The sequence below is a fragment of the Otolemur garnettii genome, unplaced genomic scaffold (assembly GCF_000181295.1).
Source record: "Otolemur garnettii isolate 467f Iridium unplaced genomic scaffold, OtoGar3 scaffold00001, whole genome shotgun sequence".
NCBI classification, from domain to species: Eukaryota; Metazoa; Chordata; class Mammalia; order Primates; family Galagidae; genus Otolemur; species Otolemur garnettii.
In genome coordinates this window covers 57,631,910-57,655,981 of record NW_003852396.1, presented here as the reverse complement: position 1 = coordinate 57,655,981, position 24,072 = coordinate 57,631,910, and the positions used below count along the sequence as shown (strand labels likewise).

Genomic DNA, 24,072 nt, shown 5'->3' with positions numbered 1-24,072 from the left:
ACAGGTTGCTGCTCCCCAGGAGCATTTCTAGCCACATGCGGTTTCCCTCTTGGGAAGATGCTTGGTAGCGGGTGTGAAGTAGCGCCTTCAGCTCCTTTATGGTAACCTGCAACTGGGCCGAACTGGCTTTGGCTCTTCACCCGGGATGCTGCAGTCCTAGCTGTCTGGTGCGCTGGCTGGCAGCTGAGCACTGGTTCCCTTGCTGGTGGTGAGCCAGGGGTACCTGTTAGAGCATCACGGGAAGTTGCAGCATTCTTCCAGCTTTTCTGGGAAGAATGGCGTTTGGGAGCAATGTCACATTCTACTGAAACTGGCAAACTTCACATTCCATCAAACTGTTGAACTTCATGATAGGAAAATTATCTAACAAAATCGCTAGTTTGGGGGTGATGATTGAAATTAGTAGCCCTGGAAGGCTCCAGACCCTGACTGGGGAGAGAAGTGCATAAAATATGCATTGTGAGGAGACCAACTAGTAAACACATTGGTTGTAGCAGAGTCTTTATCTCACTGTAGAAATTATACATCTGTATTGTTTATACTCAAATATGTGTGTGTGTGTACACCTGCCTACCCACGCACAGATAAATGAAGGTTTAAAATTAAACATAGATGTCGGCGCTGGCTGAACACTTTCTTGGCTATCTACAAAACAAATAAAACATCGGACATGTTTGTATGTGGGTTGAACACCTCAGCTAAGGATAACTCACAAGTTGACCCTGTTTTCTACTGAAGACACAGGGAAGCCACGTTATTAAGCGTATTGGGTCAACCTAGGGTGCATGTTAACACCATTTTTCTTTCTGTGTAGACGAAAAGGTCTTCAGCCAGATTGTTTTCTTTCTCTTCCACATGGGGTGGAGGGTAGCATGATTTTTGCATGACTATGGGTCTGCTCTATAAATAGGCAGATTCAGTCTTTTGTTTTAAATGTAATCAGCAAGATTGCATTTGCATTGCTTGTAAGTGAATCACATAAGTGAAATTACATTGCCTGCATCTCATTTGGTATCATAAAATGTTATGGGATGCAGGCTGTTTTCTTCCAACTAAAGTGTCTTGAGTTAGTATTAGGGCACTTGCTTTCATTTTCCTTTGTGATCAAATTTGTTGCATTTCACAGAGCTAGAGCTCCTATTTTCACTTCTACTAGTTGCTAGAAAAATACTTGTTCACGGTTCTGTAGAATGAGCTAAGATATTGGTTCGGTAGGGGGTAAATGGGAGTTTTAAGACTATCTCATGTCATCTAGGCAGTGATTGCTAATCACTTTCTGTCATTTGTGACAACTTCTGCTTACTAAGAGTAAATGCCAGTCAGTGTTGGTTGGAAGTATAAAGCAATCTGAAGCATTTCAGGCAATTGGCTGCAGAAAATGGTTTATATAAATAAAAAAAAGTCTCCATTTTTTTCTGTAACCAGTATGAAATCCATATCTTAATTGACTCTTTAAAACGTACCTTTCAAGCAGATGACTCAAAAGTCATTTTGAGATTCATCCACTTATTTCCTTAAAAATAAATAATTTAACACAACAATAATAATTGCAGACTTCAAAATCAATAATTGCAGCGACAAATGAAAATGATCTGTTTCACAAATCGCCTTTCCCCTCCACTGAGGTTTTCTTAATTCATGAATTTTTAAGAGAGAAGTTGAAGGAAAGGTATGAGTTCTTAGATAACCTATGATCCAGTGTGGTTACCCACAAAACCTCTGTTCATTAACTACATTATTGATAAAATCCCACAAGGCAGCAGACAGCTACAGAGCTGATTATGTGCTTTGCTTAAATATGAAGACTGTTTTCAAAAAAAGACAATGCTAGTTATGGCGATACCCGGCACAGTAGAGATGCTTGATAACAAATGATAACAGGTGATGATCTTTTGTTACTGGGAGAAGTATTAAATTTAACATGTTTCACATGGAACGAACGATCGAGAGACATAGGAAGAATTACATGTCATGGATGGTGAATTAAAACACGAGACTATATCATTTCTTTTTTTTTGGTCAAAAGAGAAGATGTAAGACCAAAAAGAATAACTTTCTAAAATAGCTTACAATTTATTTTAGTAAGATTTGGAGGGAGATTGGCAGTATTGTGTTCTCCTATTTTAAAGAAATGTATCTAGGAAAAACATCTCATATGGAAGACAACTGAGCATAGTTTCATGTTAATTTAGTAAACTTTTAGTTGAAGCATAAACACATACAAGCTGAGACGTGTACAAATGAAATATGTTCCATGCAGTGAATTTCCACAGAGCAAAATATTTGTGTGACTCCTTTTGGATGTAGTTTTAAAGATCATTTTGTTTGTTTTAGTTTACAAAATCATATTACAGAATCATTAAGAGCTTAAATATTATTGCAAATTATAATACATTCTTATTGATAGATTTGTAAAGACCTCCGGTACTATTGCTGTATGGTTTATAAAGAAGATGATTGTATACATTGGGATCCCAGTGGCCGCTCAGAGATTCCTCTGTAGCTGAATGTTTCGGGGTATAGAGTTGCATATGTAACTACTGTGACTTTTATTTCAACTGGTCTCCAAGGCATACTTTTCATTAGTAGTCATTTAAGATTTCCTGGAAGCTCCTCTCTGTGATTTGAAAAATTCTCTGGATAATATTTCCAAATTGATGACCTTCTTGAGTTAAAACAATTTTTTTTTCTGGGTCTAGCTTTAAAGATATCTTTATTTTCTATTCCATTCATCACCATTTTCTCATTGAAAAAATTAACCATGCTTATCCCACTTCAAATGAGCAGCTGCACTTTGAAACTAGATCCTTCTTTGGGCTGTAATTGTCCAAATGAAGAGGACCAGGTTTTTCTAGCTATTTGAAAAGAATTGGCTGTGACTGTAAAGCATTTTTCTGCTTTCAGTTTTTTCTCCTCAAATTTGGGTGTGTTCTCAAGTGAGGGAAACCAAAAAGAAGAAGAAGAAAGGAAAGAAAGAGGGAGGGAGGGAGAGGGGGAGGAAGAAAATAAGCAAAAGAAAAAGAAAGAGAGGGAAAAAGCGGTTTACAAAGTACCTTATAAGAAAGGCGGTTCTTACCTGGGAACAACTTAACTTTAGCTTTGGAGGAAAGAGAAAGACACAAGGTGACCCAAGAAGTTCAGCCAGAATAACTAAAATAACAATACATCTACCAGAATAACTAAAATAACAATAAACTACTAAATGTAGATATGTGTGTACATGCAGGGGTGAGTGTGTGTGTGCACACGCGTGTGTTCTGTTGAGTGTCATTACCAATTTGGGCGATACCATCATTGCTAAAAATAGTTGCGAAACTACCTCTTTGGGGATTGTCCTTGGAGCCAGTTCATGGGCACATAGAGAAAGAGTTCTCCATATTTTCTGGGTGCAAGAATTATCTTTACTCAGAATCATTTATAACCCTCCTGGCAAGACCCCTAATGCTTCCAGTTCAAGGAATAAAATTCATTAGTGAGTTCCCAACATTTGACTTTTTCACTGCTTCTTTAGTTGGATCCCTCATGGTCACTGCCATGAGGGGTTCTCATGTTCATTTTACTACAGCAACTTCCTTCCCATTTATCCACAAAGGTATGGGACTGCCTGGTGGAAATTTGATCCAACATGATCAAAATGATCATATGTAAATGGAAGATAATGGTCTATCAGCTTGGAGACTGAAATAATTGCACATTCTGTTGCTCAGGGCACCAAGAGAGCTGATTAGAGATGTTTATTGATTGGTTACTTAGCAAGTAGCCTTTCCTTAAAAGCAAAAAGGAAAAAAAAAAAAGGAAACAAGCAATTATAATAGATATATGTGTGTTAAGTCTCATGAAAATCTATATGTGCGTGTTAAATCTCATAATCACTAGGAAAGGACATTTCCAAATGAACATGAGTTACAGCTCTGTTTATTATGCTATTGTGAAAACTAATCATCTGTCTTAACATAATTGCTGTTTTGGGGCTATCAGCAGTCATGAATAAATGAAAATATCTATACATCTCCAAATGTATATTTGAATTCTTATATTTTGTATTATACAAAATTAATGCATTCTCTCCAGCAAAAAGTTTAAATTGATACCTCTAGTTAAGATAGAAATATTATAAAACTTGCTCTTACCTTGTCAATAAAATAGTGTATACAATTATTTAGGAGTTTTGATATGTATTTGTTTAGTTGGCATAGTTATTCATTCATTTATTCACATGTTTGTAGAATTCCTGGTATGTTCCAGGCAAATAAATTACCTGAGTCTAGGATTATTAAACAAATTGAAATTAAAATTTTATGAATTTATTATGGGGAGGAAATGGTTCAATGTAACGCCCACTTATGGTTTGTATCAGTCTTAATATAAAATTTGTGATAGCCTAGAGATAAAACTAACCATTATTACTTTGATTTTTTTTTTATTCTGATGGTTATTTTTTCATCTCATTGTCTTGCCTGATGAGAGACAAAAAGGGGAACTCCTTTTCGTCTCTCATCTTCTAGACTGTAGGGCATACAGCCTAAGTTAGAACAAGGAATCCAGTTAAAAGAGGCAAGATAGGCCGGGAGTGGTGGCTCATGCCTATAATCCTACCACTCTGGGGGACCGAGGAAAGTGGATTGCTTGAGCTCACGAGTTTGAGACCAGCCTCAGCAAGAGTGAGATCCCATCTCTACTAAAAATGAAAAACTGAGGCAAAAGGATCGCTTGAGCCCAAGGGTTAAGGTTGCTGGGAGCTATGATGCCACAGCACTCTACCAAGGGTGACAAAGTGAGACTCTGTCTCAAAAAAAAAAAAAAAAAAAAGCAAGCCAGACAGGACAATGCAAAATCCACAGAACTAATAATAATAGTAATGAACAGCTACCATTTATTGAGCACATACTGTGTACCAAGCCAAGGGCTGATGCCTTAGTACATTATTTTACTTAATTCTCATCATAGCCCTAGGAAGTAGATGGTGTCATTCCCATTTTGCAGATAAGAAAACCAAGGCTAAAAGAGACTGCCAAGGGTGACTCAGTTTTCAAAGCTTGTCAGTGAAGCAGAAGTTTGCCTCAATCTATGGATCATGCAAATATGTCAAGGAGGCAGTGACAGACCTGTGGATTTAAAGGTTTGGGTTTTCACTGTTTCCTTTTCCAAAACAATGTTCATAATAAAACCATGTGGTTGTGATAAAACCAAGTCAATCAAAGTCACAAAGAAACAATGGAACAACCCAGAACAAACATATTTTTGGCATCCTTCCACTGATCGAGCCCTAGAAAGAAGCACGACTTAGGATGACTTCTTCACTCTGAAACACAAGTGTAGAAGAATTCATTAGCAGGAATGAACGTGGGGAATGGTGTGGGCAAATGCCTACTAGATTGAGAATCAAATGGTGTGGGCCTCAGTTCCCTCATCTGTAAAATGAGACTAATACTCATTAGAGCAGATGGTCTCCAAGGATCCTTGCATTTCAGGGATTCTAGGCTCTTAAGATTGAAGTTACTTAGAATTTCAGGCATTATTAGTTTCTGGACTTCCACTCAAAGGCTACAGGGATTGAACAATAATGCGAGAGAGAGTTAGAAACGGAAGCTCCACACTCATCGTTATGGAATTACAGAGAGAACATTCAAGACTGTTAACCTATTCGGCTAAACAAAACTGAGTGGAAACGTTTAAGAATGAAAGGATTTTCTCCACTTTGAGATATATTGGGGGGCCTACAGAAGAAGGCTGTATCCTTGAAGAACATATGAATATGGAAATACCAAATGAAAACATGGAGAATGGGCTGGAATGAAGAATTTGAGATTCCAAGGGAATGTGTCAAGAATTTGTTTCTATTGTGAGTTTGCAGACTTAATCGTAGTAGATCCTTGTGAAGAGCCTGGCCTGAGAGACTCTAGGGCTAGGAGTGTCCAGTTTCAGCCTTGCTATTGACTCACACTTTGATATCAATACCTTAGTCTCATTTTCTTATCTGTAAAAAGTAAAGTAGGTCCCTACTGCTTTCTGGTGCTAAAAAAATCTGGGAATCAGGGTAACTTTTGATAAAAAGCTGACAGTATCGAGGTGGTATTTGGAGGGACTGGACTCTTAAGTGGCGTGAGTGACTAGTTCAGAAGACCTGCACTGGCACAGTTTCTATGGAGAGGAAGAAGAAAAGTCCAACATTAAAAACATAATTTGCAGTTGAATGAAAACAGTTTGTCCTATGGAATGAGTTCCATGGGTGATGGTGATGCTGCTGTTGTACACAGTGGCATCCAGAAAATGGAAGAGGAGGTAGGGTAGTCCAGACTAGCCTTGCTGTGGAATCCCAGAGGCTGTCAGCATGTGGGGTTGGTGTAGCTGCAGACGTGGAAAGGACAAGAGATGCCCTGGGCTGTGTGGAGCTATAAACTCACGAACTGGTGTCCAAGAGTCCAGCGTGTGGCATCGTGCTGTGCGTAGGCCAACGTGGGCGATCTTCTAACCCAAAGAAAGTGTAGCAGCAGGTGGCAGACCCTAGTGGTTATTCTGGAGTTTCAGGATAGAAATTTTAAAATAGGAGTCTAGCCTTAAAGGAACAGGGCAAGGACAAGTGGCTTGTGGTCCCTAGAACCCTGTGGTCCCTAGATATCAAGGCTTAGCGACAGGAAGAGGGCAGAGGCCCATTTGCTAGAACTGAAGCAAAAGGCAAGCAGAGGGACATGACTTACTCCTGAGCTGCTTGAGGGCTGAACTCTGGATTTTAACTGTGAAGTACAGTCAGGATCAGTGCAGAAGCCTGGCCTTGGACTGAGTTGAGCAGTTGGCCTAAAGCTTCCATGGCTCTGGGGAAGGGTCTGCCAGGAGGGCAGAGAATGGAGGTCCGCAGTTGTTAGGGAGTTCCCAAAGTGCCCATGGGACTCTAAACTGGGCAAGCTATCTTTAGATAAGCAACAAAGTCTAGAAAGTGGGGAGTGCATTTTTTTCTCCCTAGTTCTCAGTTTGCTTCATGAAGTTAACGAACGGAAGCAGTAGTCCTAATTTCTTAATCTCCAGGCCCTTGACCTTATGTTTATGATTATTCATACTCATCAATTGTTAGTGCAATCAGACTCCCTGACAGCTTCCTCTTTTCTTATTGTTGACAGTCACACTGCAATCCTTACAGCTCTGTGCCAGAGATGTGCTTGGAGTTACCCTCTCTGTGAGAGGCTGGGATCAAAATTCAGGCCCAGCTCTTCTGAGCCCATTGTCTTCCATTAGGCCATCCTGACTTTCACCTTGAAGCCAGTTTTTCCTGTTTCTCAATCTTGTTTTAACAGGAACAATGAAGACTCAAAATTCCAGCCCCTGTGCCTAGAAATTTACAAGGGCTGTCTTCTCTTTGCCCAACCTTTGACCACTTAAAACAAAGCTCCCCGGTTTTTTGTTTGTTTGTTTAAACCATGGGAAATGCAAATGAAACTCAAGAACTGTTTCTTACAACCACACCACCATTCCTAAGTTGAAGGGCGTGGCCTTGATTTGGGCTCTTAAGATGATCTTCACATCTGAGCAGGAAGGTATGGAGAGGGCCTCCGTCATTGTGATTTTTGACCTCAGTGGCACATTCTGTGACTATCAGCAAGATTTACTTGTTTTTTTTTCTACCTAACCCTTGCCCTTCTGCCTTTTTTTTTCCTTTAAAGAAAATATAACAAATATGAGACGTCACTTAAAAAGTAGGTTTTATGATGTACTTGGCAGCAAATAGTGGTGAGTGGCGATGGAACAGTGATTTTTGGAAATAAACAGAGTAGGGGAGGAGGAGAAAAGAAGGGATTCATGTCTGTGCCCTGCGTTTGCCTCGGAACACAGCCTGCAAGGGTGGGAGGTTGGTGCTCTTGCCTGTGCTCACTGTGGGTGGCCGGGCCTGTCCAGAACATTATTTTATTTATCATAGAGGAGTTGCTATAATTGTTGACCAGAACCACTGGCATTTGGGGGTCATACATCACCGGACTCACAGTCCGTCGGCATTTGAGGAGTAGGACCCACGGTGTTTCTTACCTGCAGTAAGTTATGGAGAGCTGGTTTCCAAAACGGTCCCCGTTCACGACCACAGGCAGGCCCCATTGTTAGGGCTGTGCGTCTAGAAATCTTGTCTGGGCTTGACAGCTTAAAAGCCTTTGGGGGGAGCTCAGCAAAGGGAACCGGTTAAGGAAATTATGACAAAACTAGCCCAGGAAATATCCTGGATGCAGTGAAAACATTTATAAAGAGTCTGCAGTAACGCTGAAAATGCTGACGTTATAATGGTTTCAGTGGAGGGAGAAAAAAAAAAAAAAGAAACCAGAATATAACATTTTGAATGCAGAATGATTCCAATTATATTTTAAAACTGCATAACAGTAAGATGAAATGGAAAAATACCAAAATGTTACTAGTAGCTATCTCTGGGAAGCAGAATTATAGGTTCATGTTTCTTTGCTTTTTATATACATATTCTTAATTTTACTAAAGTTAATCATCCCTAACTTTAGTACGCATATATTATACATCTAGGGGAAAAAGCTTTTTTCACAATAAAAATGGAACTTCTTGTACTTGGGGAAATTCCCTTTTGTGGATCAGGCAAATTATTTTGTCCCTTGCCATTCTGGTTTCTCAGGTGACTCTAGTTTGACTGACTGAACTCATTACATTGCATAAAGTAACACGTATTTCATGATATACAGAAGATGTCAGTTTTAATAGTACCGGGTGAATCATAATTTTACAAGATGGTGTTGACTTAGGAGTTATAAAATGGTACATATTTTCCCAGGTAGGGTATAGTGTCATTTTACTATCTGCTTATAAGAGACCTGTATTTGGAACACTTCATCAGGGAGAGCGCATTCAAGTTTTGTCAACTTCGAGAAAACAGGACAATCCTGAGAAACATCGCCGAGACAAATGACAACAAAACGATGGCAAGACTCATTGGTCCTTCCCACCATGCTCCGTGAATTCTCATCACTTCCTCACAATATCCTTCTGAAGTGTTTGAACCCTAATGTAAACTTAAGAAAACTGAAGTGCGAGGTCTGGTCACTCGCTCATATTCCAGAAGTGGTGACTTTGTGTATTTGGGATTTAAATCTGTGCTGTTTGTCTCCAGAAGTCACTCTGGCTCATAAAGTTTCCTGGGGAGTCTAGTAAATTTCATGCAGGAATTTTTATTAAACCATCTGTTTTCCTTTTAAATGAAATAAGAGATGGAAGGCAATAATATTTGGACCAGTAAAAACACCTGACAAAAGATAGCACGTGCTAGTTTTTAGAGTGTTCGATTTTGACTTAAGACAAAGTGAACCAAAACTAGAATCTCACCAGTTGACTAGGTATTTCAAAGTACTTTATTTGAAATCTGGAGAAAACGTGTATCTTTTTCAATTTGGCATTAGATTTGCATGGAAAAAAGTCTAGGCCGTCCCCAGGTTCCAAACTTCTGGCTTAGAGACAACTCATGCTTACAGGCACAGCTCACACAAACAGGGGTTGTTACAGGCAGTAGGTAAGTGTACTTGCTCCAACTTACATACAGATTCAGCTTAAGCACAAAGTTACAGAACTTCCTTGTTCGTAACCTGGGGACTGCCTGTGTTGGACGGGGAGGCAGTAGCGTAACCGTGAGTAAGCTGAGTCGTCAAACAGACTCCCCATGTAATGGAGGCTTCACCATTCATAGCACCTCCGACTATGGGGATATTATTTAATTTCCTAAACCCCGTATTCTCATCTGTAAAATGGGACTAATAACAGCTCCCTTACAGGGTTCTTGTAAGAAAATGGATGAGGCAGTGGTCATAAAATGCTTGGCCCAGTGCCTTAGGCATTGTAATAGCATTCCTTGGTAGCAATTATTTTTATTACTGGGAGTTGGGGAGCATGGTGTCTGAATCATGCTATGTTAGCCATGAGCAAGCCACTCAGACCTTCTGGATCATCGACTCCAGTGGGAAGATGAAGTGTAGTTAAGTGTCCTTTTCTTTTTTACCAATAAGATGAAGATGAATTGAAATTATATGAGAGGCAGCTTTTTGATAAAGTACTAAGGGCCCCACCAATGACCATGACGGATGCAAGGGAACAATAGCAGGCAGGCCAGGGCCAATGTTAACTTTCCTTTAGTTTAAATTATAATGGGCTTTCCAACAAAAATTTAGTTTGCATAGAAGAAGTTGAGTAAATTATACTTAATCCACTGTAAGAAAAAGCTTTAACTCAGAAATCTAGCAGGGCTCTTCACAAATTTGGCTGATTTGTGGGCTCTGGTGAAGAAAGGATGGACCCTAAACTGGACCTGGCAGGAGATTCTATTGCATTTTTTTCCCAGACTGTGCCTTCTGATTTAGGGGGGTGCCCCTTGCCAGACCTGGCTGAGGTTTCCCCTTTTACTACGAGTGAAAAGAGAATGGGTATAGCCCACTTCTTCACCCCTGCAAGCTGTGGAAACATCAAATGTGGATGTGTGTGAGGTCAGCCATACCTCTCAGGCCACGGACTTGTAAAAATTATCTTCATCCTAAATTACTAACCGGTGCTCAGCAAAGTTTTGCTTTGGCAAACTCACATCAAAATCCCTGCCTATTCTCTGATCCCCTCTGCTGGATCATAATAGGAGTACTGACTGGTCCTGGGTCTTGTAGCAAACATTTAAGAATTGAGGCAAACAAAAAGAAATGATATTCTAGTCCCCTACAGCACTTGTAGAAATGGGTTCAAAATTCTTAATGCATTTTCTGGTACAATGATATGCTACAAGGATAGGAAGCAGGGACGGATGTGTTGTTGGGGATTGTAAATCTTTTCAGTGACTGTTTCTCAGGCCACCCTAGATTCCTGCTAGAATCATGTTGCCTCCACAAAACTGCTCCAACCCTAATGCTGATTGCTCTCCTACAATAGGCATTTGAAGGCATTACCTATTAAAATGTTACATCATTAGCAGTGTCTTGAAAGGAAATCTCAAGGCTTGATAGGGGACACCATCTTTTCATTTTTATAATTTTTTTAAAAGAGCAATTGATATGGGAGTGGGAAGGGGGGGAGTGGGAAGGGGGGTCAGAATCGAACTTAACATGTCCTTTTGGCCACTCCTCCCTAAAAGATGATTTAAAAACAGGCAGCGAGCCAGAGAATTTTCAAGGCTAACTTTCTCACGTGGAAGAGAAAAATTATTGCAATGCCCTTTAGCTAAGTACACTCACTTCAGCCTTTATGGATGGCAGTAGTCACGTGCTCACCTCCTCATGAGGAAGAGAGCTTGAAAAAACAATCACCAGGCAGAACCTCCCGAGGTTGGAGCTGGGATGATCTCTGATTGCGGGGCACAGGGAGGGCCTGCAAGGTTGTACATGTGTGTGTAAAGGAGGAGGCTTTTTGAGGAAATAATCTTCCTGCCAAAAGCCAGAGTTAACCCCCTTTTTATCATATCCATCATTGCTATAGCAGACACAGCTGGTATTCCTGGTCTTAGCAGACCTGTCTGTTTTGCAGATCTTGGACATCAACATAGTGGGCCCTCTGCAGTTCAGCAGTCACGTGAGTGGATGCAGGAATATAAGGAGCAAACAGAATTAGGCAAACATAGTAGATGAAGACTTTCTAATAAACTTTTAGCTCATGTTGACACAGAACTCAGAATAATCGGAAGCGTATTCTTCTATCCAAAGTATTCAAGAAACTGACTGATTTGAAATAGTACGGGGGAGTTTCGATGTGAACCATCATAAAACCAATAACATGTAGAGATGACATATAAGCAAGTACAGAAAGAAAGCAGATAGATCCAGGATAAGAGGAGTGTGATTGGATTTGTGTGTTATTTCATGTGTGTGCTGAGATGAATGTGGGCATCCATTGAATGCAAGCTGGTAAGTGGTGTTGTAAAAAGTTTGATCTGTGTAAAGTGTGGTTTGCATTTTGGGCTTCATCATCCTTGGCTGATACTTTTTTGTTGTTTATAAAGTTTGGAATAAAAGAACCGTTTTTCCTGAAGAGTACCTGAACCAGTGAGTGGTCATAATTGTAGTCATGATGATTTGGCGTCCAGGTTTTGTGAAAATTGGTATCTGGGTACTACCTCCCTCCTTGGCTTTAGTAATCCTGGACTACTGTGAAGTGAGAGGTACAAGCTTTAACAAACTTGGAAGAATCCAGGTCACCTTGCAGATGTAACATCCACCCGAGAATCTCCTTCTTTGTAAATTTGGCACTATGACTCACCTTCCCTGACCCTTTCACACCTTTCACTCTTACTGTCCCTCTTTTTTAGATATAAATTCTGGTCCTTTTATATTGAATGACGTTACTCTGGTCCTCTGCTTGCTGAACTGACCTTTTAAAACCCAGGTAAAATGCAGCCTCTTTTGTAAAGACCTCCTCATCTCCAAGTAGAACTAATTCCTTTCACAGGTGTTTCTCATAGAAGAATCCCAATAATAATATCTGTGTACTTGATATGCGTGGAGGTCTTTTACAAGAAATAGTTACAGTTACTTAATCTTTGTCTGAATCAATCTTACCAGGCCGGTGCTATTATAACCTCAGTTGACAGACGAGGTGAGTGAGGCTTAGAGAGGTTTCGTGACTTGTCCTGGGTCTTACCCCTAGGCAGTGGCAGAGCCGTGGTCTAAGCCCAGGTCTTGTTGGTCCCCTAAGTTCCCTGAAGTGACCTCTTAATCATTTTGTTCATTCTCACCCTCCCTTGCCCCCACAGGTACTTATGATTTGTGGCCGTATTAATTATAGTTTGGTATGTGTGCCCTCCGAAATGAAAATGGGAGGTTCACTGTAGTAAAAATGGCATCTTGGTAACCTCTCTAAAAGAATAATTATTAAAATCTTGACTCTCATGCAGCGATAAAGGCAGCACTTGTCAAAAATGTAATTCATGAGGGAATGAGCAAACTGAGATAGTTGTTGAAATAGTTTTGTAGAACCAGGAGTTTATGTGGGATAAAACAGTGTTGAAATGGATTTAAAAATGCATGCCAAACTGGGGCAGGAGTCAGTTAACCTTCCATCAGACAGAATTTATTTGCATCTATAGATGAGAATTATTTGCATTACTTCAGTGGTCTACAAGTTACAAAGTTGTAAAGTAGCCCAAAGACTAAAGCATAAATCCCTTCAGGATCAGATAATCCCTGAATCCCTGTAGGCTCCAGCATTGCGTTCAAAGGATGCCCGTTACAAAGCCTTAATTTTTTCCCCTAACCTCTGAGGAAGAGTATTGTAAAACAAAGAGCATAGGCTCATGGTTTAGACAGGCCAGGATCCAAATACAAACTCCCAAGCTTATTGTGTGACCTTAAGTAAAAATTGGAGAGGAACACAAAAAAGCACACACACACATCCTATACCTACACAACTGTCACACAGAGATTTTGCGAGGATTGAAGGTAGTAATGTAGGAAAAGCCCTAGGCACATAGTAGATAACCGCTAAATGTTAGGTATTATCAATTGTAATAACACAGATATCAAAGTATCTAACATAGATAGTAGAACTTATATAAGTTCGACACTCAAGGGACTGTGACAAATTGGTCAACATATGGAGGTGGTCAACATAAGGAACCAGGCCTACAGCAATGATACATACATGTGGTACATGGCCAGTCTATGAAAATCAGGAGATGGTCAATGTAGGGAGGTGGTCAGCTCTGAAGGTTACACCATTCTGTAGGAAATACTTGTTGAGTGACGAAATCAGGAGTGGAAAAAGGTTTTCCTATTAAAGGAGTTCTGAACACACCACCCCAAATTATACCACTTCAGTGTACTGTTTATTTTGAGCTGAAGGCACTTAAAAAATAACTAGTGCTAAGCAGAAGTTGTAGAACAGCATAGTAGATGGTATCTCGCTTTGCTATTGTTTGAAGCATATTGACCACTGGAATTGTAGTCAGATCTAAATCTGATTCTCTTCTCAACTGTATATCTGGGTGTATTTTGAGCTGAAGGTACTTAAAAAATAACCAATGTTAACCACAAGTGGTAGAACAGCATGGTAGATAATATTTCTCTTTGTTACTGTTTGAAGTATGTTGACCCCTGGAATTACAGTCAGATCTAAATTTGATTCTCTGCTCAACCATATGCTAATCTGGGTGATCTTCAGAAAGCCACCTATCGTAACTATAACTTGGATACCCCACCCTGTGATAATCGTGGGGAAATGTAAACTATAACTATTATACCAAGGTGGCAAGTATTCATTTCCAGAGAAGGAAGAAAGCAGTCTTCCATGGGTTCTTCATTTATGTAGAAATCATATAATTTTATGACTGAAGAAAATCAGTGAATCAGCCCTTTCATCAGGGAATAAAGATAGAGGGCAACTATTGTTACAGAACAGTCCCTAGAATAACAGACATTAAGTCTAAAAATTATTACATTGGATTAATTTTGAAGGTTTATTAAATGTTGGCGTCATGTTAAGTGGTCTCACAGAGAAGAATTTGTCTTGAAACTCACTTAAATGATGTATCTTTGTAATTAAAAACGGTCTTTTTGTCTTAGACATGGCTAATTCTTTGAAATTAAGTCCTTCAACCAAATCCATAATTGGAAGAAAACAGTACAGATCATTAAAACCCAACTAAGATGGCCACACTTTAAAGAAGGCCCATTAGCTATGTACATATGAAGTTACCTATACTGGTGATAAGGACAATTAACTAAACAACGAAGCCTGTTAACAACTACTTGTGACATTAAGCCTTGGAGCACTTGGCTTTGATGAGTTAGAAAGGTAGAGAAGAATTTGTTCTCATTTGGGCTGAATTTTCATGCAAAAGCTTTTCTTTTAATCAGAGCAACCATTCTTTTTTTTTTTTTTTGAGACAGAGCCTCAAGCTGTCCCCCTGGGCAGAGTGCCGTGGCATTACAGCTCACAGCAACCTCCAACTCCTGGGCTCAAGCGAGTCTCCTGCCTCCGCCTCCCAAGTAGCTGGGACCACAGGCGCCCGCCACAACGCCCGGCTATTTTTTGGTTGCAGCTGCCATTGTTGTTTGGCGGGTCCGGGCTGGGGATTCGAACCGGCCACCTTAGGTGTACGTGGCTGGCGCCTTAGCCGGTTGAGCTATAGGCGCCGAGCCAGAGCAAACATTCTTTATAAATTCCACTCCCAACCTCTCCTACCATGTGTATCAAAAAAAAAAAAAAAAAGCTGTGTTTTGATGGCTCTTAAGGTCTTCCTACTGGAGTAAGCTAGGTGAAGACATGTTTAGAAGGGCCATGTTTGGAAATGATTGGAAATGATTCATACTTTGTTCTTGCAGTTGTAATTACTGATTTTAAAACTGCATGCCCCATTTTAGGACAGACTCTGCCCTTAGATCTGTATATGTTATATAAGAGAAGGTATATAAGCTGGATTATTAAAAGCAGCCAGCCACTGAGCAGTCAGACTGGGGAAGAGCCACCTGCTCATCCTGTGCCTTTGCCATATTGCTTAATCTCAATTTCAGTTTCCTGGCGTGTCAAACAGGGAAAAGACAGGGCCTATCTGTTGTAAGGATCAAATGAGAATGATCCATGTTAAGTGCTTTGCATAGTACCTGGCTTCTAAGTGAAAACTGCTGTTATTGCTCATTAATCATTACCATTATGATTGTTTACATCCAAAAAATTCTGTTAGTTACCCAAAATATTGTATAAAGGTGTACAGGTTAGAGCTACAGGAGGCCTAATAGTGTAGAATGGTGTAGTTCATTTTCAGCTACTTCTCCAGTCCTCCTTTATGGGTATGATGCTAGTTCGTGTTTATGATATCATCGATTTTCTACTGACTTTCCTTCCTATTCTCTCATTTCCTTTTTGACTAGGTTTTCCTTATCATCACCTGCTTAGAATTTTTTGAAGTCAATTCTCAGCCAACTTTTCCTCCCTTGTCCTCCAGTTCTGAGTCTCAGCTCCTCTAAAACCCAGCTTTCCTAGGGGCCCTCTGTGCTTCTTAATGGGAAGGTGGAGGAAGATGTTCCCTGTGGTCTCCAACTGTGGCTTAGGCCCCATAATCTAGATCTCCGAGCTTCTTCCCCTAATCCCACCGGCCTTTCAAATCTTCTAGTGCTTGTTGTCACAGCAGTCTGCTTCAGGCATCTCTGCTCACAATTTCCTAAACATGCAAGTGCTTTCACACCACTCCTCACTATTCCTTGGACAGCCCTTTTTTTCTTTTTGATTTTCTAAACTCAAGTCAAGCCCCAGCTATAGGCTTCTCTCATATTTCCTCTTTCTGAGCCCTTAAAAGTGCCAAGCCTTTGTTCCATGTCCACCACCACATTACCAGTCCTTCTTCCCAGCCCATGGGCAATGCCTGATATTTTCTCCTTTACCCTACAATCCCTCAGACATTCTTTTTTTCATTAAATCATAAAAAAGTAGGTCATGTATACATTAAGGCATTTAGGGAATACAATGTGCTGATTTCATACACAATTTGGGATGCTTACATCATACTGGTTAAAATATCCCTCACTTCATTTACTTAATTATTTTGTTAAGACATTTATATGCTATACTTAATAGATCTGACATGTACCCTTGCAATATGCACCATAGGTGTGATCCCATCATTCGCCCTCACTCTACCTGGTCTCCCTCCTTCCCTCTCATCTCCCCTTCACAGACATTCTTAATACAACACTTTGCATGTTGTTTCATAAATTACCTATTTACATATCACACAGACCATCTCCTATTAGCACAATCAATGCCCCTTACAAGGTCCTTAATACAGCAAACGCCTGTGAAATGACTAAAGGACGCAGCAGTTACCAGATGTGCCAATAAGCTTTTGCTGACTAGTGATTTGACAGATCAACTGCAGAATCCTTGAGGGAACCACTCTTGTTACTTCTTTGTCTTCCCAGCGCCTACTTTGGTACCTGGCCACAGGTAGATGCTTAAGAAATGGTTGTTGACCACCTGCCTGACCAAGTGAGTGTGTGGCATTATGGGCATTGAGTAAAGCGTCACATTTTTTTCTTAAATCCAAAGCCAGTACCCCAAATTTTAAGCCAGTTAATGTGATTGTTATGTTAAAAGACAAAAACTATTTAACGCTATATAGTTCATCTCCAAGGGACTATTTATGACCTGACAATATGCCATCTTGAGAGGCTTCCCTGGCTGCCATGGTTGTTAACCTGATGGGCATGAAAACACCTTGAGTGGCACTGGGAGAAGCACCAGAAATTCATATCGCCTGCAGTGCTCAAAGAATTAAATTGTTACCACTTAACATTCATTGAATGTCTGCACTGTACTTTTGTACTAGGAAAAAATAGAGGAGAAACACTCTGTGCAGTGGGCTTTGTTAGCTATAATTAGTTGGTGATAGAACAGTGTTGATACAGCAATTCAGCAGTTAAAGGAAAGCAGCGCCTTCGGTACAAATGTGAATATATTTATACATCTGGTTCTGTTATGCTTACTGTGTTTCATCACACCATTACTGTTCTGGGGCGTGATGGCTCAAGTTGGAGAATTTCACCAGCTCGTAGTTTAAAAAAAAAAAAAAGAAAAATCCCATTTCTGAAGCCCCTTAGTTAAATCACCATAGTTTAAAAAATGTGTGTTCTGTTGTAATAACCGGAATCCTGGCTTCTTTGTTCTCTTTTGCACTAGATGTACCTAGATACACCCTTCCTCCAGTCCTGTATCACAGTTTCAAGCCTCTCTAGGTAGAGTCTTGCTCTTCTGATGATGCATGGATGGATCTGGATCACACGTATCTTTGGATTGTCTTGGAAAGCAGAAAATAAATTTGCAAAGCGAAAGAATGTATTTGAAGCAACTTCAGAGACTAACTTGTTTCTCAGATTTTTCACTAGTGACTAGTGGTGCATAAGTTATGTGGCTAATCGTAGAAACTTGGGATGGTTTGGTCCCGCCTCTGTTTTCACACTTGGGGAACCGAGCCTAGAACAGGGGATATAACTTGCTTAGGGTAGCGCAGCTGATTGAGCACAAAGCCCCTGGACTCTACCACCAGGGTGTTTGTAATGAGACTCGCCTGTCACTAGAGTAGTCTCTCTGAAGAGACCTGTATGTGGGAACACATCTCATTTGCACTTGACATTGTGACTTGACATCCCTGAGAATGAGGAACTCTTTTATTTTTACCAATATTCTACAAATAAAACTTTTGCATTCCTCACTTGCCAATGAACTGTGATATGTAGTTTTTGGGGGTAGACAACTAGATGACTTACATGAGGACGAAGGGGTCAACCTGGGAAGCACTGAGATATGGATGTTTTTTGACAACGAATTACAATAATTTTGAGTAATCTTTCTAGATATTAATGGCTACCAGAGTTTAGGTGATTGATTTGTTGAAATATATATATGTAATATATATGTGTATATATATGTATATATGTATGTATGTATATATGTGAAATATATGTGTATATATGTTGAAATATATATGTAATATATATGTGTGTATATATATGTATATATATACTTTTTGAGACAGAGTCTCCCTTTGTCACCCTGGAAGAGTGCCAGAGTATTATCATAGCTTGCAGCAACCTCAAACCCTTGGGCTCAAGTAATCCTCTTGTCTCAGCCTCCCTAGTAACTGGGATTCAAGGCACTTACCACACTTGGCTAGTTTTTCTACTTTTAATAGAGACGGGGTTTTCACTCTTGCTCAGGCTGATCTTGATTTCTGAGCTCAAGCAATTCACCTGCCTTAGCCTTTCAGAGTGCTAAGATTACAGGCATGAGCCACCATACCTAGCTTCATTTTATAATTTTTTTAATTACTCTAATTTTCTAAGTGCAGGTCTATTTTTGCCTCCAAAATTAAGTGGGCAGGAAGAGAAGTGAATTGGAAGTTAGGAAACCTGAGTTCTAGTTCTGACTCAGATTCTTCATGATAAAATGAATCATTTTAGATACTTTGCAAAGAACATTTTCCAGCTCCATCCATGTAAACATGAAGGAGGTAAAGTCTCCATCTTTCTTTCTGGCTGCATAGTATTCCATGGTGTACATATACCACAATTTATTAATCCGCCTAAGAATATGGGGAGTGGGGAGGGGAAGGGAGGACGGTGGATGGGTGGAGGGAGGGCGATTGAAGGGATCACCTCTATGGTTTATCTCACAAGGGTACAAGTAAATCTTTCTAAAAGTAGAACATAAATGTCTTAACACAATAACTAAGATAATGACATGAAGGCTAAGTTAACCAGTTTGATGAAAATATTTCACTGTACACCATGATTGCATTAATGTACACAGCTATGATTTAATAAAAAAAAGAATCATTTTAAACCTAGTCTGTGCTTTCCAAAGTGCGGAATATGTATCATTAGCATTAGCCAAGGTACTTGAGAGTGGACAAACCTTTTAACAAAATTTTAAGACTTGGTGTTGATTTTAATGTGTAGTTGAAAAATAAAGCCATCATAGCTGATTGATGACTTCACAGGTGATACTGTTCAGGGCAAAACTAAAAAATATTTGTGTCCAGTGAAACACAGGATTAGACAATCTGTAAGGTTCTTTTTGGTATGAAAGTTCTGTGATTCTGCTAATGGGAGCCTGGCATTAATTTATTCATTGTCGTGCTGGCTGGTTTCACATGTGTCTTTATCAAACAATATGTGCAGGTTGGATGGTGTTGCATCAAAAATATAATTATAGCTTTAACACTATCTGCATTTCCCGGGTGAAAATGAAAGCTTTCATGTTACACCAGAAAACTTTTTAGAGAGAAAGTTCGTGAATGCATCATCAGCACAACATCAGAGTCTTAAAGTGGAATGGGAGATGCTCAACTGGTCAAAATCCGTTCACATCCTCTGTGAGGGCAAAGCTGTGTCCTCACACTGAATGATAGGCTAAGTGCGTACACAAGGGTTTTGCTGCACACATGGTCTGAAGAAGGAATCCATGTCACAACAAACCTCAGGACAACAGCTTTTCTGAACATGTGTCAATGAGGCTTACAACACTGTACGCATTTGTTATTAGAAAAAAAAAGTAAAGGGGATGGCCAGAAGAGGACTCCATAATGGAAACAATAATATTATCATATTTTTTTTGTGGGTAAAAAAATCCCTAAGGTGTCAAGACTGAATAAACGAGAAAGCTTTATTTGCTGAATATGCAATGAGTTATGCAAACATTGGAGGATCAAGCTTGACGAATAAGTTTTGAGGCTTTGGCACAAAACTCGGAGAATTAATTAGAAGATGGTTTTAGATGAGAGCGCAGGCCTCCTCTAGAAAAATCCAAGAGTTTGTTCAATGCTAATACTAGTCCACGGCCTGGACTAGTATTTGAGTTTGCTAAACAGTTCATTGGTCTATGGATTCACAGCAAGCAGGAATTCTGACACTACAAATGGAAGGGTTCTGACCGATGGAGAAGATGGTGTAGATTCCAAAGGTCTGAGACATCCTGGCCCTCAAGGAAAAGCTGAAGGAACCGGCTGCTGGGCTAGAGGAGAGATGACCTTAGGATGTTAAAATAAGTATTCCCAACTAGTTGAAGAACTGTCAAATGGAAAAGGGACTGGATTCTTATTTTACCATTTCAGAGTGCAGAACTAGGATTAAGAAGGAGAGACAGAAAGGAAATAGACCTTAAACACTGCAGATTCCAGGCCCAGGCTGTCCTCCATGTGGCGTATGTAATTGCTTTTAATTCTCACAAACTCCGTGCGTGGCAGCTGTTACCTCCTTAACCATGTAGTAGAAGGAGCAATGGGGGTTGGAGAAATTAAACGATACTGTCACTACGAATGGTAGTAAAAACACTATTACTACGAGTAAAAAGCAGTGCATGTATTGTCTACTGTGTGTCCTCAATCCTTTGAGTATGTTATCCTTTTGCCTTGTCACAACAACCTTAGGAGATAGATACTATTTTCGTATCCACTTTGCTGATGAGGGAACCAAGGCACAAGGGTTAAGCCACTTGCTTAGGGCCCCGAGTTGATCAATGTGAAGCGAGGCAGTTTGGCTCTGTAGCCAGACCACTTTCACCCTCACATGATTCTGCTTCTCTGCTTTCAGAGTACTTGACAAGTTCTATCCTCCTAGCAACAAAACGAATTAGGCCTTATTATTTCCATTTTACAGATGAGAAAAAATAAAACTCAAAGGAATTAAGGAAGTTGCCCAAAGTGAATGACTGAGCCAGAATTATTACTCAGTCTTCAGGCTTCAGGCCAAAGTCTTTGGACCATGCTCAGCTTTCTCGGAGGTGCAGAATCTGGAACAGAAACTTCCTAACAAGTAGAGCGATCACCAACCAGAATGGGTTACCCAGGAGGATGAGAGGGAGCTTAGGAGCTCCCCTTCTGTGAAACCTTGGAATGAAACTTTACGTCAGCTAGGCAGGTGAGGGGAAAGGGTATTCAAGCGTCGCATAAAGCATTGAACCAGATTGCCCCTTTCGTCCTGCTCTGAGACTTTACGATGCTGTGTTTTCTTCTCATCTTCCCATGTCATCTTGTTTTCCCCTGGGTGTACTCAAATGTATGTGCAAATCTCACTCTGATATTTGAATCTGGCTCTGGGGTTTGGATTGCCTGGGTAAGATACTCACTTGCAAGGATATTCGACACGGTGCCTTGGGGGAAATGTTAGGTCATTCGAGAAGTCAGCAGCATAAACTGTAAGTGGTAAGGTCGTAAACGAAGGAGGAGAGTCAAGTGTGAGGGTCTTCAGACCAGGTGAGCAGGTGGATCTTCCAGTGGTTTTGAGGATCTCCCTTGGACATACTGTCGCAGAGAAAATATTTGTCTTGACTTTTCTTTTCTAGGTGTTTATCAAATGCCCAGTTTGGGAGTAGAAGCTTCCCGAGGGTTGTCTTAGCTTTAATTATCTCCACTGCAACTTGCCCACTCCACCAGAGTCTTATTTTCAATTCTGAATGTCTGTGAGTGGAAGTGTCTTCCTGCCTATGATCCCCAGGTGATATTTGTTGTACTGTAAATAGCTCTCACTTTCTTGTCTTTTGAAACCACCTCTTGCTTCATACTGTGTCCTGTGGATAACCAAGGACCTCCTTGCCCCTGGGTCGGGGGATCTATACACATTCTCCGTTTGAGTCTTTAAACTTTCCACGCCCCCTGGTCCCTTACCTTGAATCAGTCTTCCGTAGGCGTCCCACACGTGTGCTAATGGTTTCTCTTTGAGGACGTCATTTTGGTGGTGTTGGTGGCAAGCCTGCTCTGCTTGTTTTGCTGTGGGCTTTGAACTCAACTCTGGTTTCAGCTCAAAGCTGAGATCTTCCTTCCTGTCCTCTCCATATTTCTGTTCCTTGGCCTTTCTTTGTTAATTCTGCTAGGCATGTAACTATTTCTCTGGAGGAGGTAGAAGGGTGGGAAAGAAGTTAGAAATGATTTAGAAATTGGCTGGAGTTCCCCATAGTCTCAGAAGGTTTATTACCCAATATGGAGCTAAGAGGGGAAACGAATAGTGTTTCTCATGTGATGACGGGCTGCTCTGAAGCGGGTTAGGTCAGGGGCCTATTTGTAACAAAGGGGTTCCATCTGTGCTACTTTCTATTTAATAAACTCAAAATGATGACGCTGATGTCCTTTTTATAAATTGGGATGGACTCCTAAAGGATCTCGATATAGAGGCTATGTCTATAGTATGTAGCTGAGGTACAGAATGGAGCTGTGTCTGTGCACTACCCTATAGGGTGAAAGCTGGGAACTAAAGAAATACTAGACTGATAGGTAGATAAATATTGAATTTATTTGTGTATTTAGAGGTCCAGTGGTTTATTTACTAAATTCTCATTCATATGTTGGTGGGTTAAGTATAAGTGTAAATAGTCCCAGTCTAGAGAATATTAATATCTTAACTTTGGGCTTAGCAATGTTGCCTGTCACTTTTGAGAGCGACATGGTCATCTGTAGTAGGGCCTAGTCATTTATTCTCTGGGAAAACTACTTACAGAAGACAGGAGATGTTCATAAGATTGGAACCCCTGAGACTGAGTGTGATGAAATTTTGGTGATGGAAAGGAAAACATCACACATATACATATGATGATATATGTTTATATATAAACATGGATATAATCAAGAAGGTTTCCAGACTACCGATGAGATCTCAGTGGATTAGTGGATTTTCTCTGTGGTAACAGCCTATTAATTCCTAACCTTTCCAACAGGACAAATCCATTAATTTTTTGCAGAAGTTAAACTTCTCTGGGGGCTCCCAATTAGACCTCCTGTGTTCCTTCTTCCCTGTCATCTGCTTTTCTCTCTTCTCCTTCCTCTCTTTTCTGACATAGATAAAAGAAAACCAAAAGGTTAGTTATCAAAGAAATATGAGACTACGTGAGACTGTCATGTTGCATATTAATGTCTTTATTTCCTTCACTGAAATTGTCATTGTTAAAACAGATTTTTTTGCTTTAAAAAAGAAAAAAGAAGGAGGGGGCGGGTGGGGTGGCTCACGCCTATAATTCTTGCACTCTGGGAGGCCAAGGTGAGTGGATTGCCTGACCTAACAGATTCAAGACCAGCCTGAGCAAGAGTGAGACCCTGTCTCTAAAATTAGCCAAGCATTTTGATCGGCCCCTATAGTCCCAGCTACTTGGGAGGCTGAGGCAAGAGAATCGCTTAAGCCCAAGAGTTTGAGGTTTCTGTGAGCTAAAGACACCCCAGTGCTCTACCAAGGGTGACATAGTGAGACTCTGTCTCATTTAAAAAAAAAAAAAAGGAAAAAGAAAAAATTAAAGCCTATCGAGGCAACATGTTTAGGAAATCTTGCATTGAGCTTTCAATGTGTCCACTGCATGTCAACTATTAAGGGTGGGTCTGTAATATGAAATATTGTTCCTTATTTAACGTTTCACGTTCTGATCTGTGCATTGCTTGCTTGTTTCTCTCGTGACCTTCTCTTTGCATTTTTAACTGCTTCTTTTTGACTCATGATCCAAAAATTAAGTGCTCATTCCTACAGAGAAATTAAAAGAAGTTGTCAACGTAGAGTTAATATAGTTAAAGCATCTTTAACGCTGCCACAACCCCTTAAATAATTAAAACTGTATGCTTGAAGAGTCAGATTTGCATTTCTTTAC

General features: G+C 40.2%; 1 protein-coding gene across 1 annotated transcript in view; it reads left to right on the top strand.

The window, feature by feature from the left end:
• MPPED2 (metallophosphoesterase domain containing 2) overlaps positions 1-24,072 on the top strand; it is a 175,242-nt gene that overhangs the window by 18,403 nt on the left and 132,767 nt on the right. The gene's annotated exons all lie outside the window — the stretch shown is intronic.